Source organism: Desmodus rotundus, chromosome 2 (genome assembly GCF_022682495.2).
Source record: "Desmodus rotundus isolate HL8 chromosome 2, HLdesRot8A.1, whole genome shotgun sequence".
Lineage (NCBI taxonomy): Eukaryota > Metazoa > Chordata > Mammalia > Chiroptera > Phyllostomidae > Desmodus > Desmodus rotundus.
The window spans coordinates 96,092,884-96,105,927 of NC_071388.1; the positions used below are offsets into that span (position 1 = coordinate 96,092,884).

At 39.9% G+C, this 13,044-nt stretch overlaps 1 pseudogene; it reads left to right on the plus strand.

The window, feature by feature from the left end:
• Window positions 1-11,082: 11,082 nt before the first annotated feature.
• Window positions 11,083-11,248, plus strand: LOC112320700 (U2 spliceosomal RNA; annotated as a pseudogene).
• Window positions 11,249-13,044: the final 1,796 nt, after the last annotated feature.

Genomic DNA, 13,044 nt, shown 5'->3' on the forward strand with positions numbered 1-13,044 from the left:
AAGTTCCTAATCTCTTGGCTGCCTCTCTTCCCCTCCTTGACAGAAGCCTGAAAGTATGACAGAGGGTGGTGCAGCCCTGTGCTGGAAAGGGCAGATTCCCTGGGGCTATCAGGCCTAAGAAAGAATACATAAAACTCTGTGAAACCTGCTTTGCTAAGAACGTCCTCAATTTTCTGATAAGCATTCAAGCATGAAATGAGTTTGTTTCCCAAAGTTTTATAGCCCTTTAGCTATCTGACCCTGACTCAGAATAGCCCTCAGAGTTCTTTGTATGTTATCTATTGTTTGATCCTTACTGCCTGACAATGATTGATGAGCTTTACCTGTATTCCTGTGCTAATTGAACCCAATAAAAGTTCATTGAGGAAAAGGCTCTTGGTCCTTCTCCTTTGAGAGATGGTCACCTTTCCTCCCCAAGCAGATCATGTCTTGGTAGACTTATTCCCATGCACGGAGGATGGGGGGCTCGGCAGGCAAAGCTCCCCGATGGGAGAGGTATGGAAAAGCAGCTAAATTGTGAAGGAAATGGCTGGCTAAGCCATCCTCACACCTCCTGAGCTTCTTTCCTTCACCATGTAGTCTGATCATTTGGCCTTTACTATTTCTCATTCACCTGAATCAATGCCTAGCTTCAACCTCAGGCTCTGTCTCTCTGAACACCCCTGATGCCTTCTCTTGACAGGTCCCTGTGCTTGGGTTGCTGTCTTCATCTACTCCATTTGTTCCTCTGCTAATGCTAAAGAGTAGTCTGGGAGCCTTTGCTAAAGTTTTAACTTCTTCTACCACGGGGGCTGGGTAGCGCTATATTTGCAACCAGGTCCTGGGGTGTCCTCAGCTGATGCTGAAATTCTAGTCCCACTGTATCGATAACCCTCTCTCTCTTAGTAGGGATACTTACCTCCCCCATCCTCTACTGGATATAGTTTTAAAGAGCAAAGAACTTTGATTTTGACACAGACATAGCTGAATACTAATACCAGCTCTGTAAACCATTGGCGATCTGGCCATGGATGACTAAATCTCTTTTAGTCTCATTTTCCTCACTTGTAAATCCTGGTGATGCTTACCCAGGGATGAGCATTTCGAATAAGAGAGATATGCAAAATACTTGGCATCTGGTAGTTATTCAATTTATGCTGGTTTGCTTTTGTTCTCATTCTCTACATGTACAGTGAAGAGTTTCCCTTCTACGCCTCATGTTTCTGCCTGGGCTCTCCATTCAAGGGATCCCCTCCTCTGAGGTTTGGATCTCTAAAGTGCACACCTGTATCTTTTGTTCCTCATTGTGTCTTGCCTTTTAATAACACAGACAAGCCTCCTCTCTCCCCTTCTTTGTCCTCTGTCTCTCTCCTTCCTGTCTCTCTCACATCCTTCCCCCTCTCTCACATTGCTCAGCTTCTCAAATGAATTTTCCATACTCACTGCCTCTATTTCCTTACTACCCTCTCACCTTTTGATGCTTACTATCAGGTGTTTGCCCCATCACTGTTCTGAAACCTCTCTGGGAAGTCATTAGAACTTGCTCAGTGCTAAAATGAATGGTTTTTCTTCTTGACATACATATATATACACATATACATACATTACTTATATACATAATGTTATATCGATGTATCCATCTATCTTACAAGATATGCCTTGACATGAAGACAAATAATCAGGAACAAAATCCCTTGTTGTTTGATACCTTGCTAAATAATTGTTGCATGTTCTGAAGGTATACACATGCTTCATGTCCAGGTTAATAAACTGATTCAGATTCCTAGGCCACCTATAAGAAAATGATCCAACCCTTGATACAAGAATTAACAGAAACTCCTACAAATGAGTAATAATCAGAGAATGTGAACTAGAAACAAAAAGGCAAATCAGAAATATAAAGTGAAGTAGAGTTTGCCTTGGAGGTATGATTTAGGAAAGAGTGTTGAAATATATGATAGATTTAAAAGTTAAAGTTGAAAAATGGAGGTTCCTAATACAGAGAGCTCAACTCAGAAATGTCAGATTTTCACCAGTATATTCTTAAATTTATTTTTATTTAAAAATGATTGAAGATAATTTATTTGTTTTGAAAACCTACCCCCTGCCTTCTCTGCATTATACTTTTTCTGAGAAACAGATGTAAATACAGCTCACTGCCAGGTGCAGATACTAGACTATGGGTTTCAATGGGACAGAGGCCCTTAGGCTCCTCCCACTGTCCCATGTAGCATAGTGCTTGTGGGAGGCCTGGTGGAGGGAAGAAGTGAGAGGAAGAAGGAGCTGGACTGTGGAGGAGACAGATGGCACTGGGTGGGTTCTGAGTGGGTGAATTGGCGGTAAACTACTCTTGTCATATCCTGATGAACACATAGGCAGTGGCTTCAGAATAAGTTATCGCCACCCTTCAAAGTTCTCATTAGCTCAGCAATGTCAGGTGAAGAGGTTTGGGACTTTCCTGCTGATGCCCAGGGGTGGCGTCAGCTCTTAGCTAAGACACACTCAGGGGTCAGGTTACCAGCCCGGGATGGTCAGAGTGCCGACATTTGAATCTGAGTTGACACAGACACAGCAAGCAGACAGTGAGATCAGAAAAGATTGTAAATCCATAAATAGGAACACAGACAGGGAAGAGAGAGTTTCTAAGCTGTGGTCAGTATCAGAAAATATTATCAAATTTGTTCCAGGGAGCAATGGAATAAAGTAAAGAAAGTAATAACTTAAAAATCTGAAGACTGGGTTCCATCAGGTACCACATATGCAATCATGGATAAGTCATTTAGTTTTTATGCATCAATCTTTTTTTTTAACCAAGTACTTTCCTTCTCTAAGCCAGAATATCTTCAGCAAAATGAATAACAGAATTTGTCTCATTGGAATGTTATAATAATTAAATGAGATAACCCATATAAAAAATGTAGTACATAGTAAACATTCAATGTATGTCCATTGCTGTTCCTGTTGTTACTTTTATAATTTCTATCTCATAGGGATTCTGTGCAGACCAATCAGATGCATAGTATGTAAAACCTGGGGACTGGCTACACTGGTTTGTCTACCCTAAGCTTTGCCACCTAACCTATCTATCACCCTTGTTCCCATTCACTCGATGTCTCAGTAAACATCAGTCTCAAGCCATGTAACAAGCTGCTGACATCCCCAGACACTGATGTCACCAGCAGTGAATTGTCTGAGCAGGCAAGATGGCAATCACTCAGGCAGATGAAAGTGACAGAAACATCAAGGGCCACAAGGGCTACCTTGTCTGGGACGCCAGTAACATGCCCAGTTGAGATCAAATCCAGTGTGGTCAAGGTAAACTCTGACAATTTAAAGTAAACTTAAATATGTGAACCCACAAACACAGACGCAGAAAATAAAGTATGGAAACATACCCCAAATTTGATAGTGATTATTATATCTGGCCAGAACAGCTTTTATTTTATTCTTTGTCCTTTCCTGATTTCCAAACTTTCTGCAATGCACAGGTATTGGTATTATAACCAGAAAACATAGAAAACACAAATATTAAAGACTCCCTCTAAGTAGATTCTGATGACATGAAGAGAAGAACATAGACCATATTATAGGGGGGAAGGGAGAGTAGGGAATTTGAAGCTACATCCAAAGTAAATTTTTATTTTTGAATCTCTTTTTTCTGTTTTCACAGTCACTTACCTCCCTATGCTGAATTTATATCACTAAATTATTATAAAACCATCTTGCAACTTATTTCCTCACTTCTAAGCTCTCCTTAAGGCTATCCCTCCCACACAATAAGAGCTCATCCTGCTGCAAACACCGTCAGTGCCAGTCAACCACTAAAAATGGTATTCTGTCACATCAGATATCGCTCAACAGTTGTCCACTGTTCAATATCTTAACTATTTATTTGCTGTATTTTCTTCCCCTCTACTCTTTCTCACTAAAACTTAATGAGGCCTCTCTGTTTCAGCTTAAATGGGGTTCTCAAAGCATGGTCCCTGGACCAGCAATGTCAGCATCACCTGGGAACTTGAAATGCGATTCTCTGGCATGTCACAGAATCAGGAACTTTTATTTTTTTCAAGCCATTCAGGTGTTTCTGATAACATGGCTGAAGTCTGAGAGGCAAATTTTAAGCCCTGAGCTCAACTGACCTGCATGTTCTCTTCAAACCTTGCTTGTTCATTCCCACCTCATCACCTTTATATTGTACAATACATGGTATGGGGCTTGGTAAAGAATCAACTCAGGTAGGACAAACTACATTTCCCAGAATTTCCTTACCTGTAGGTTTCTGGTTAGGCTGGACCACAAGAAGTTTGTAGGCAAGATTTGGAGGGTGAGCCCTGACTGGTGTGACTCAGTGGATTGAGTGCCAGCCTGCAAACCAAAGGATTGCCGGTTCGATTCCCAGTCAGGGCACATACCTGGGTTGTAGGCCAGGTGCCCAGTAGCGGGTGAATAAGAGACAACCCCACACTGATGTTTCTTTCCCTTTCTTTCTCCCTCTCTTCCCCACTCTCTAAAAGTAAATAAATAAAATCTTTTGGAAAAAATAAAGGTTTGGAGGGTGAAAGTGAAGCAGCAACCATGTTGCAGCTCACAACTGTCATCACTCATCTGCTGATTCACTTCAGGGGTAGGGGCAGCAGGTGGGTCTGCAATTGCCCCACCTTCCCCTGAATCCTCCTTCACCTTCTCTAACTCCTGGGTCAGATGGACACTTAGCACACACCATCAAGATCAGAGGCAGTGAGAACCATGAGCTCAGTTTGTGGGTTTTAATTTGTCTTTGCTATCCCTATCTTATACCCATATTCTCCTCCCCAGTGTATGTCCTATGAACTCCTATCTCCTGCATCAAATGCAAAGACAACAGACTTATATCATGAGCCATTAATGAGGTAGGTGTCTCTTCCCCAGAAAAAAAGGTAAAGGGCAGAGGCATAGGGAGAGAGGTTCCCTTGACCCCTACCACAGGCCTCACTAAGTCCTCAATTTCTCATCTACACTATCGCACGTTCATGGAAACTCAGCTCAAATCTGAGCCCAGGAAGTCTTCCAGATTTATCCTGTTCCAACTCTTTCTTTTCTAATTCCAAAAGATGTGTTGTCCTCTGCATTCTTTCTGGGGATCATTCGCAAGATGTTTCACATATCCTTGTCTCCACATCCAGATGATGAGCAACAGTGCCAGCAATAACATCACGTGTTCTTTTGCCCCCTCCATGCCCATCCCAGCACCCAGTAAAGCAAATTCTATTTAATATTTTTTTTAATGTCACCTTCTCTTCCTAGGCTTCATATTCTTCCTAGATATTCTTCATCACATCCAGTATTTCATATCTAAGCTGGTAAATTCAAATATATATCTCCTGACCTCTTCCCTAAACTTCAAGCCATATATCCAATTGTCTACTGGACATCTCCATGTGAATATCCCTCATACCATATTTTCATCCAATAAGACTAAAACTGAACTTGTCACTCAGCCAAACCCACCATTATTTTGTTTTCAACCTAAGAGAATTGCACTTCCAGCCCAGTTGGCCACACTCAAGCTATGACTTTATTGTTATCCAAGATGCCTTATACTTTCTTTATACCCAATATGCAATCATATTATGGAATCATCTAGATTGTCCTCCCATTATTCTATCCACACCTTTCCTTGTATCAGGCATAGTGTGCATAACAGTTAAAACAATGGACTACAGAAACAGGCTCAGGCAGACTTGAATTCCACTTTTACTGATGACGACTTACTAAGCCTCAGTTGCCTCATCTGTAGAGTGGAAAAATAATAGTTTTTAATCTCAAATTATTGTTATGTTTATTAACACAGACAATTCTTATGAAGCCATATACAGTCCCTGACATGTGGCAAATAATAAATATCAGCTATTATGATTCCTTCTGCTACTACTCTAAGCCAGGTCACTATCTCTTTCCTTGATTATATCGTAGCTTCCTAATTGGTTTCCTTGCCGCTATACTTTCTTCTCTTCCTTGATTATAGATGTATACTTTATATGTCATAATCAATTTCCCAAATACCACTAATTAGTCCCTCAAACTCCACATATATTTTACAATGGTATTTTAAGTGTATTAATGTTTTAGATGGGATAAACTTGATTAAAAAATTTATATGGTCTGAGTGCCAAGAGTTTGTGGGTTTGGCATGAACCCAATTTTCACTTTTAGAATTTTAAGTAAGAGAAGCTTCAGTGCACACAGACTTCCAGGAACATTCAGGAAGATCCCCAATATTCCTTAATGTAGATACATAATATAGCCATGGAGTTATAAAACAGGTCTGCTTTTCTAGGGCAACACACGGATGTGTGTGACTTTTCTACTTTTCTCCATCACTCACATTGGAATGTCCTAGGATCACAGTAAGAAGATTGGCCATATCCTTGTGAAGAGATACCCCTTCCCATAGTAATAAATGATTCTGGCAGAGGCAGACAGACTTAACAGCTTAACAGATTTAACAGATGGCCCTCAGTCATGTTTTAGGTAACTGCTTCAATTGAATATTATAAAATTGGATGAAATTCTGCCAATTTCCCCTTGCAATTATAAAAATGTAGAGTGAGAAATTAAAAAAAAATTAGTATTCATTAAAGTGAGTATCCATAATATATTCTTCACTTGCTATTTCTGAAAAATTCCATGTTTTCTTATAGCATCAGAGCACTTTATTTGTACTTCTAATGAGCTGTGGACTGTACCTCCCCCACCAGACTGTGAATGACTTGAAGGGAATTCTATGTCTGATCCATCCTTCTATTCCAACACCTTGCACACTCTCTTGCCTACACTGTGTACTCACTGAATACTGAACTGATGAACAACCAGAAGAATAAATATGCCATTGAAACTTTCATAATTAAACCATACTTTATAATGAAGTGGAACAAGTCACTATATAAAGGTACTCTGTGTAAAGCTGTTATGTATAATGCCAGATCTCCTCATTGTTTATCATATATTTTATATATCAAGTTTACTTAATATAATTCAAAAATATGACAGATTGGGCATCTGTTATCAACCATTGACTGCTGAGGTGCTGAGATACAACAAAGAATGAGACATGGTCCCTGTGGAAAATTTCATTTTCCATTCTTCTTACAGCATGATTTACTGACACTCTTCCCACAGAGTGGTGGGGTCTATGACCCCTCCCATGAATCCGAGTGGGATTTTTTGACTGCTCCTTCCAATGGAGCACAGTAGAAGTGATGTGACCTCTGAGTCTAGGTCGCATAAAGGACTCAGCTTCTGTCTTGCTCTCTCAATCAGGACACTCCCCAGCTTAGAAGCCAGCTATCATGTAACACAGAAGCCCAACCTACTCCATATGGAGGGTGGAGAGACCATATCAGAGAGGTCTACATGAAAAGGGACTCAGGCCCTCCATGAAGGCACAGAATCAACCACCAGACATAGAGTGACAAGACTTTATATCAGTTTCCCAACATTGGTACCATTGACATTTGGGGAAGAATAATTCTTTTGAGTGGAGGAGGGTCCTGTGTATTATAGAATATTCAGAAGTATCCCTGGCCTTTACCCACTAAATGCTAACAGCATGCCCCTCAAAGTGTGACAACCAAAAATGATTCTCGACATTGCCAATAGCCACTGGGAAGAAAGAAAACAATCACCCCCAGTTGAGAATCACTGCTTTAGATGATTCCAGCACTCAGCCTTTGAGTTACCCCAGCTAACTTCACATGGAGGAGAAACTAGCTGTTCTCACCAAGCCCTGCTAAAATTGGAGATGTATGAGCAGAATAAATATTTCTGTTGTTATAAGCCACTAAATTTTTGGATGGTTTGATGCAAAATTTTAGGTAATAAGAAGAGTCCCTTACTTTGAGGGACTGTTTTTTTTTTCCTTTCCAGGGTGGAAATCTGCTACATAACCAAATAATCACCATTCTACAATATGAGCTTACAGAATCTACTATAAACTTTGGTTGTTAAGGCACACCTTGAATAGATGTATGTGTGTCAGAGAGCTCTCTGATACTGAAGTCTTGGTCTGTGGCCACACGAAGCTATTAGAGCATTTATGTTAACCAAATTTTAATATATATAATTATATTGTCTTCCTAATTTGCTCATGCACTTTCGACTGGAAATGGTGAACACTGGATTCTTAAATAACTTGACAGCATTAAAGTTGACTACAGTAACACACTTATTTTCCTATAAGCTACAGTAGATGACTCAGTCCCAGATTATTTTGACCAATTATGAGATAATGTTCTAAACAGAACTATGACAGGGTCATGTGTAGTCTGCCTAGCACTTATAAATTATCTTCAGATATCAAGGAAAAAGCCTGGGTACAAACTTCGGAAATGTGGTGGCTCAATAAAAACTATAAATACTAAATTTAGAGATTTTTAAGAATTTAAAACAAAGATAAGACATGACATTATATAGAGAGAGAATTTATGATTTTACATAATTATAATGAGTAATGTGAGCTCCGGAGTGGAAGTTGTGTCTCATTTATCATAATGGCAACAGCTACTTATTGAATACTTATTCTTGGGCCCTGCACAGTGCATGCTGCGATGTTAATACTCACCACAGCCCAGCAACTGCAGTTCACAGAGGTTAAGTGATGACCAAAAAGCTCCTGAAGGCTTATCTCTCTGACTCCTAAGCCTTTTGTCTTTCCACAACACCTGACCCCTTTATCTTTGTGTCCTCGCTAATAAACATGGTATGTAGTACATAGATATAGTCAACAAGTTTGAAGTTGTTGATTAAAAACAGGCTGACAGCTGTAGGGGAGGGGGTTGGTTAGAGGGACTGAGCAAAAAACAAAACAGAGAGAAAAAATTCATGGACATGGACAACACTGTGGTGATTGCTAGAGTTGGGGGTGTTGAGGAAGGTATAGGGGGTTAAATGGTGAGGGACAGAGACTTGACTTGGGGTGGTGAACACACAATACAGTGTACAGATGATGTTTTGCAGAATTGTGCCCCTGAAACCTGGATAATTTTGTTAACCAGTATCACCCCAATAAATTCAATTAAAAGGAAAATGAAGAAAAAAAGATTTAACTCTTCATACAAAAACATAGCTTTGAATCACAAATGCTGTGGTCCTGTGTAGAAAAGAGAAAACATAGTCTATTAAATGCATCATTATGATGGTAAGTCCATGTTTGCTGATTGCCACATAACAGAAGAATCACCACATAAGTGATTATTCTAGATACCAAGCCAACTGAATTGGCTTGACTCTGTGCAATAGAACTGATTGCTTAGCAAATCAGCCATTGAATGGCAAAATTCATCTCCTATGTAGAAATAGCTTTGAAGGGCCTGCTATACTATATAATTATTTTCCTGTTTTTTGAAGGGAATGTTGTTCCAGAAATGGGAAATAGAAATCAACATAAGCTCTTTCTCCTAAGGAAAGTGATAAACTGGTTAAGAGAGGCTGAATCTGATGAATGCATGAATAAAATATGCTGCATGTAATAAGGCTAACTAATAATATTAATTGTAGTTGGATTGTGGCTTGTTATTAACATAGGGTGAGGCCCTCAAAAAGTGAATAAATAAATGAATAAATGATATATAAATAATAAAAATAATAGCCTAGGCTAATCATAGACATTATCAACTGACATCCAATGATATAATTGTGAAATGAACTTGTTAGGAGAATATGTTCACATAGACCAGTTGCAAACAATAGATATTAATATTACAAATTGGTTGATAATTGGCTATTTGAATTAAGCCTTCTTTTCTCTCTGAGCTGCTTCCTGTTTCATATGGATTGCTATATATTTTAGATTCAAACTTAAGAACCATACTGTGTGTGTATGCATATGTGAGGAATAGCGAAAGATGGAAAAAGGGAGACAGAGAAAGAGAGGGAGAGACAGGGAAAGAGAGAGACTAGCCTGAGAGGTGCCTCTGCCAGATCCACTTTCAATTTTTCACAACATTATACTCTTTCAGATAGTTTATGGCCCTGATCTCATAGTTTAAAGCTACACAAACCAGAATTTTTTCACCTGAGCAGGAAGCAACAGCTAAACCTGTCCTGTCTCCTCTCTGAAATACCCTGAAATAGCAAAAGATAAAAAAGCAAGGCAGGCTTACTAGTTTTCAGTTGGGGAGGGCAGTTGTTACAGCATCCCCAGAGTGTGTTTGGAAATGTGTGGGGTCTTTGGAGTTGCCACAGAGACAGCGAGCACCAGTAGCATTTAACAAATGAAAGTCAAGAATGGAAAGTATGTTGCTTGGCTTATCCTGCAACATACAGGACAGCTTTCCAAAATGAAGAATTTTCCTGCCTCAAATAATATTTCTTTGAGAAATATTTAGCCACTTCCCTTTTGGAACTTCACAGGCCACTTGTTCAAAATCAGCAAAGAAAACCAACTTTACCATAATTACGTATAGGAAATGCACCAGGATTTGGCTGAAAGAAAAGTTTCTGCTCTGAAGCAAAGAAAATCCCTTATGGCCACATCCAAAAATAACCTCTAAATTCTTCTCAACTAGTGACAGCACCTGAGTCACCACAAGAAACAAACATTTCAAATAAGAAAGCCAAGGAGAAAAAAATGTTAAGATTCTGTTTAACCCTCAAACTACCCCTGTTCAGACGTAAACTTGGTTGAACATGCAGTATACTAACTGAGGGAACCAGGTGGGATGCAGGAAGAAAAGCTCATTTGAAAGTGCTAAAAAAAATGTCCTCTTGCTCCTGTCCTCAGTCTTGGGGGTGACTGTACATTTCTGGAAGACAATGTTGTTCACTATGCAGGTGGGCTGAGGATTCTAGCAGATGGTGACAGGATGGCTGTAAAAGAGGAAAGAGCTCTTGCAGATGGTATCCATACTCCTTTTTGTGTTTTTCTTTTTGGAGGGAGACAGGAGAGAGTTGCAAGATGGCACAATGATGCTGTAAACTTCCAAAGTATTTTTTCTCATATGTTTTCTAAAGTCACCACTTATTATCTTTCACCACATATTACAGAGGAGAAATCAAGCAGGAAATGGAGAAAGGACAACAGGAAAAATTCCTTTAACATGTACAACTATAAATTCACCATCTTGTATTGCTTCTCAGCCTTTTGGCTAGTATCAAGTGTAGTATCTGTTCTTACCAGTTTAAATTCACCATCCTATAGAATTATCCTTCATGGACTTGAAGCCTGTTAGTGCCATAAATTTCTCCTGTATTTTCCTCCTCCAGGTGAAATAAGCTAATCACTGTAACTTTTTCTCATAGGCCATTTTTTTCAATGTTGGGCAATTATTTTTGGTGCTTGACTTCCAGCTATATACATTCTGCTCATCATGTGATTCTGAGATGCTACAAGTTGGTCATAATACTCTGATAATGGCTTGCAAGATGGGAGCTTCCTTCACTGGTAACCTCCTGTTAGATAGTGACATCATCTGCCTTGGCAATCTTATCCAGGGGAGAGAAGGTAGTTAATGAAGCCACTCTTTCGTGCAGCTTCTGCAAGTGTGGGCACAGGTTTCCCACCATAATGAGTAGCCAGACATAAATTGGGCTGCTGGTCTCTGAGTCTTCCAAGCCTACTCCTTCAGCTCCTGTTGTCATTGTAAAGATGGCAAGCGGTAAGTTCTCTGCAAACTATTATCTCTCACAAATGTGATCCTGGGAAGTTCATCCCCAAGGATTGCTACCTGCTTCCTTTCCTAATGCTGGCTTTGGGTGAGAGTGTCCCAGAGCATTTCCTCTGCCTGCATTTTGATATCAGAAAAGGGAGAAAATGATAAAGGTCCTTAAGTAGGGTTGATACCTTTAATTATTACCCATGATTCATTCACATATTCACCTGTCCATTCATCAATTTAGTAAATACATATTAGTAACCTACTATGGGCCTATCCTAGGATGGTTGCCAAATACAAGACAAATGAGATCAATTCATGGTCCTGAAGATCTAGAAGAGCAGGTCAAGAATTATAACTCCATAATTATGTTACTGTGTTAAATGTATAAGGTCCAATAGGAATGCTATTTCTGCCTGAAGGGTCAGGATCAGAAAAGCTCATAGAGTACATCATCGTCAAAGAGTCCTGAAGGATAAGTAGTTGCAACTGTACCAGGGAGCCAAAGGTAAGAGGAGCATACCACAGAGAAGATGGAATCCATGCAAAGGCACGAGAGAACACCCCCCAGTACTAATAGGTAGGAAAACTGGCTTACATTACAGGTGGGGTATGGCAGTCATGACCGTGGGGCTAGAAAGGCCAGAAGGAATTGGGACTTAACTAGAAGCTAATTAAGAACCAGCATAGCAAACTGCCACCCTGGCACAAGTCACTCAGCTGTTTTAGTCTGGGGAACTTGGGTTCAGAATGGGGAACTATGGAACAATAAAACAGACTTTACTTTCTTCACAATTTACCTATGACTCTCCCTGCATTATGATGTGGCACAATGTGAAGAGAGCTGTTGCCTGGTAGACAATGGATTTAGTTTCCTCAAGCAACTAGAGAATACAGTCAGGAATTTAAGTGGCTCCTTATGGAAGAAATTTATTGCTTTGGCTACCCAGCACCCAGTCCCCTTCTTTTATGGAAGCACCCTACATTTTCTTTGGAGAATCACCCTATGCCTCCTTTTAGTCCATGTGTGGTTCTATTCCTACTGAAGTGAAGTCTGTTACGCAGCTTGTTATATCAGCACACCAAATCACCCTAGTCACAGTGACTGGCTCTGAGATAGGCTCCCAACCCAAGCTGCTCCAATCAAGATAATTCCTGGGACTTAAGAGCTTCCAGGAATATTTGTTCTCTTGTTTGTTTGCCACTGGATGCAAACACTGGAACACTTAAGGTCCAGAGTTCCTGCCAGGTATCTTGCTTACTTTGGGAAACTTGAGAATGAACTCAGCACAATAAAAAACAGAGTCAGGAAATGGAGAAAAAGTAAGTCTCCCTAGCATATTTTGAGCATCTTGGATCAAGCTACACTTGAGTCCTGGGATGCCTAGAAATGTATGTCCAAAAAACGTTTTCCATTTTATTAAAGCCAGTTTGA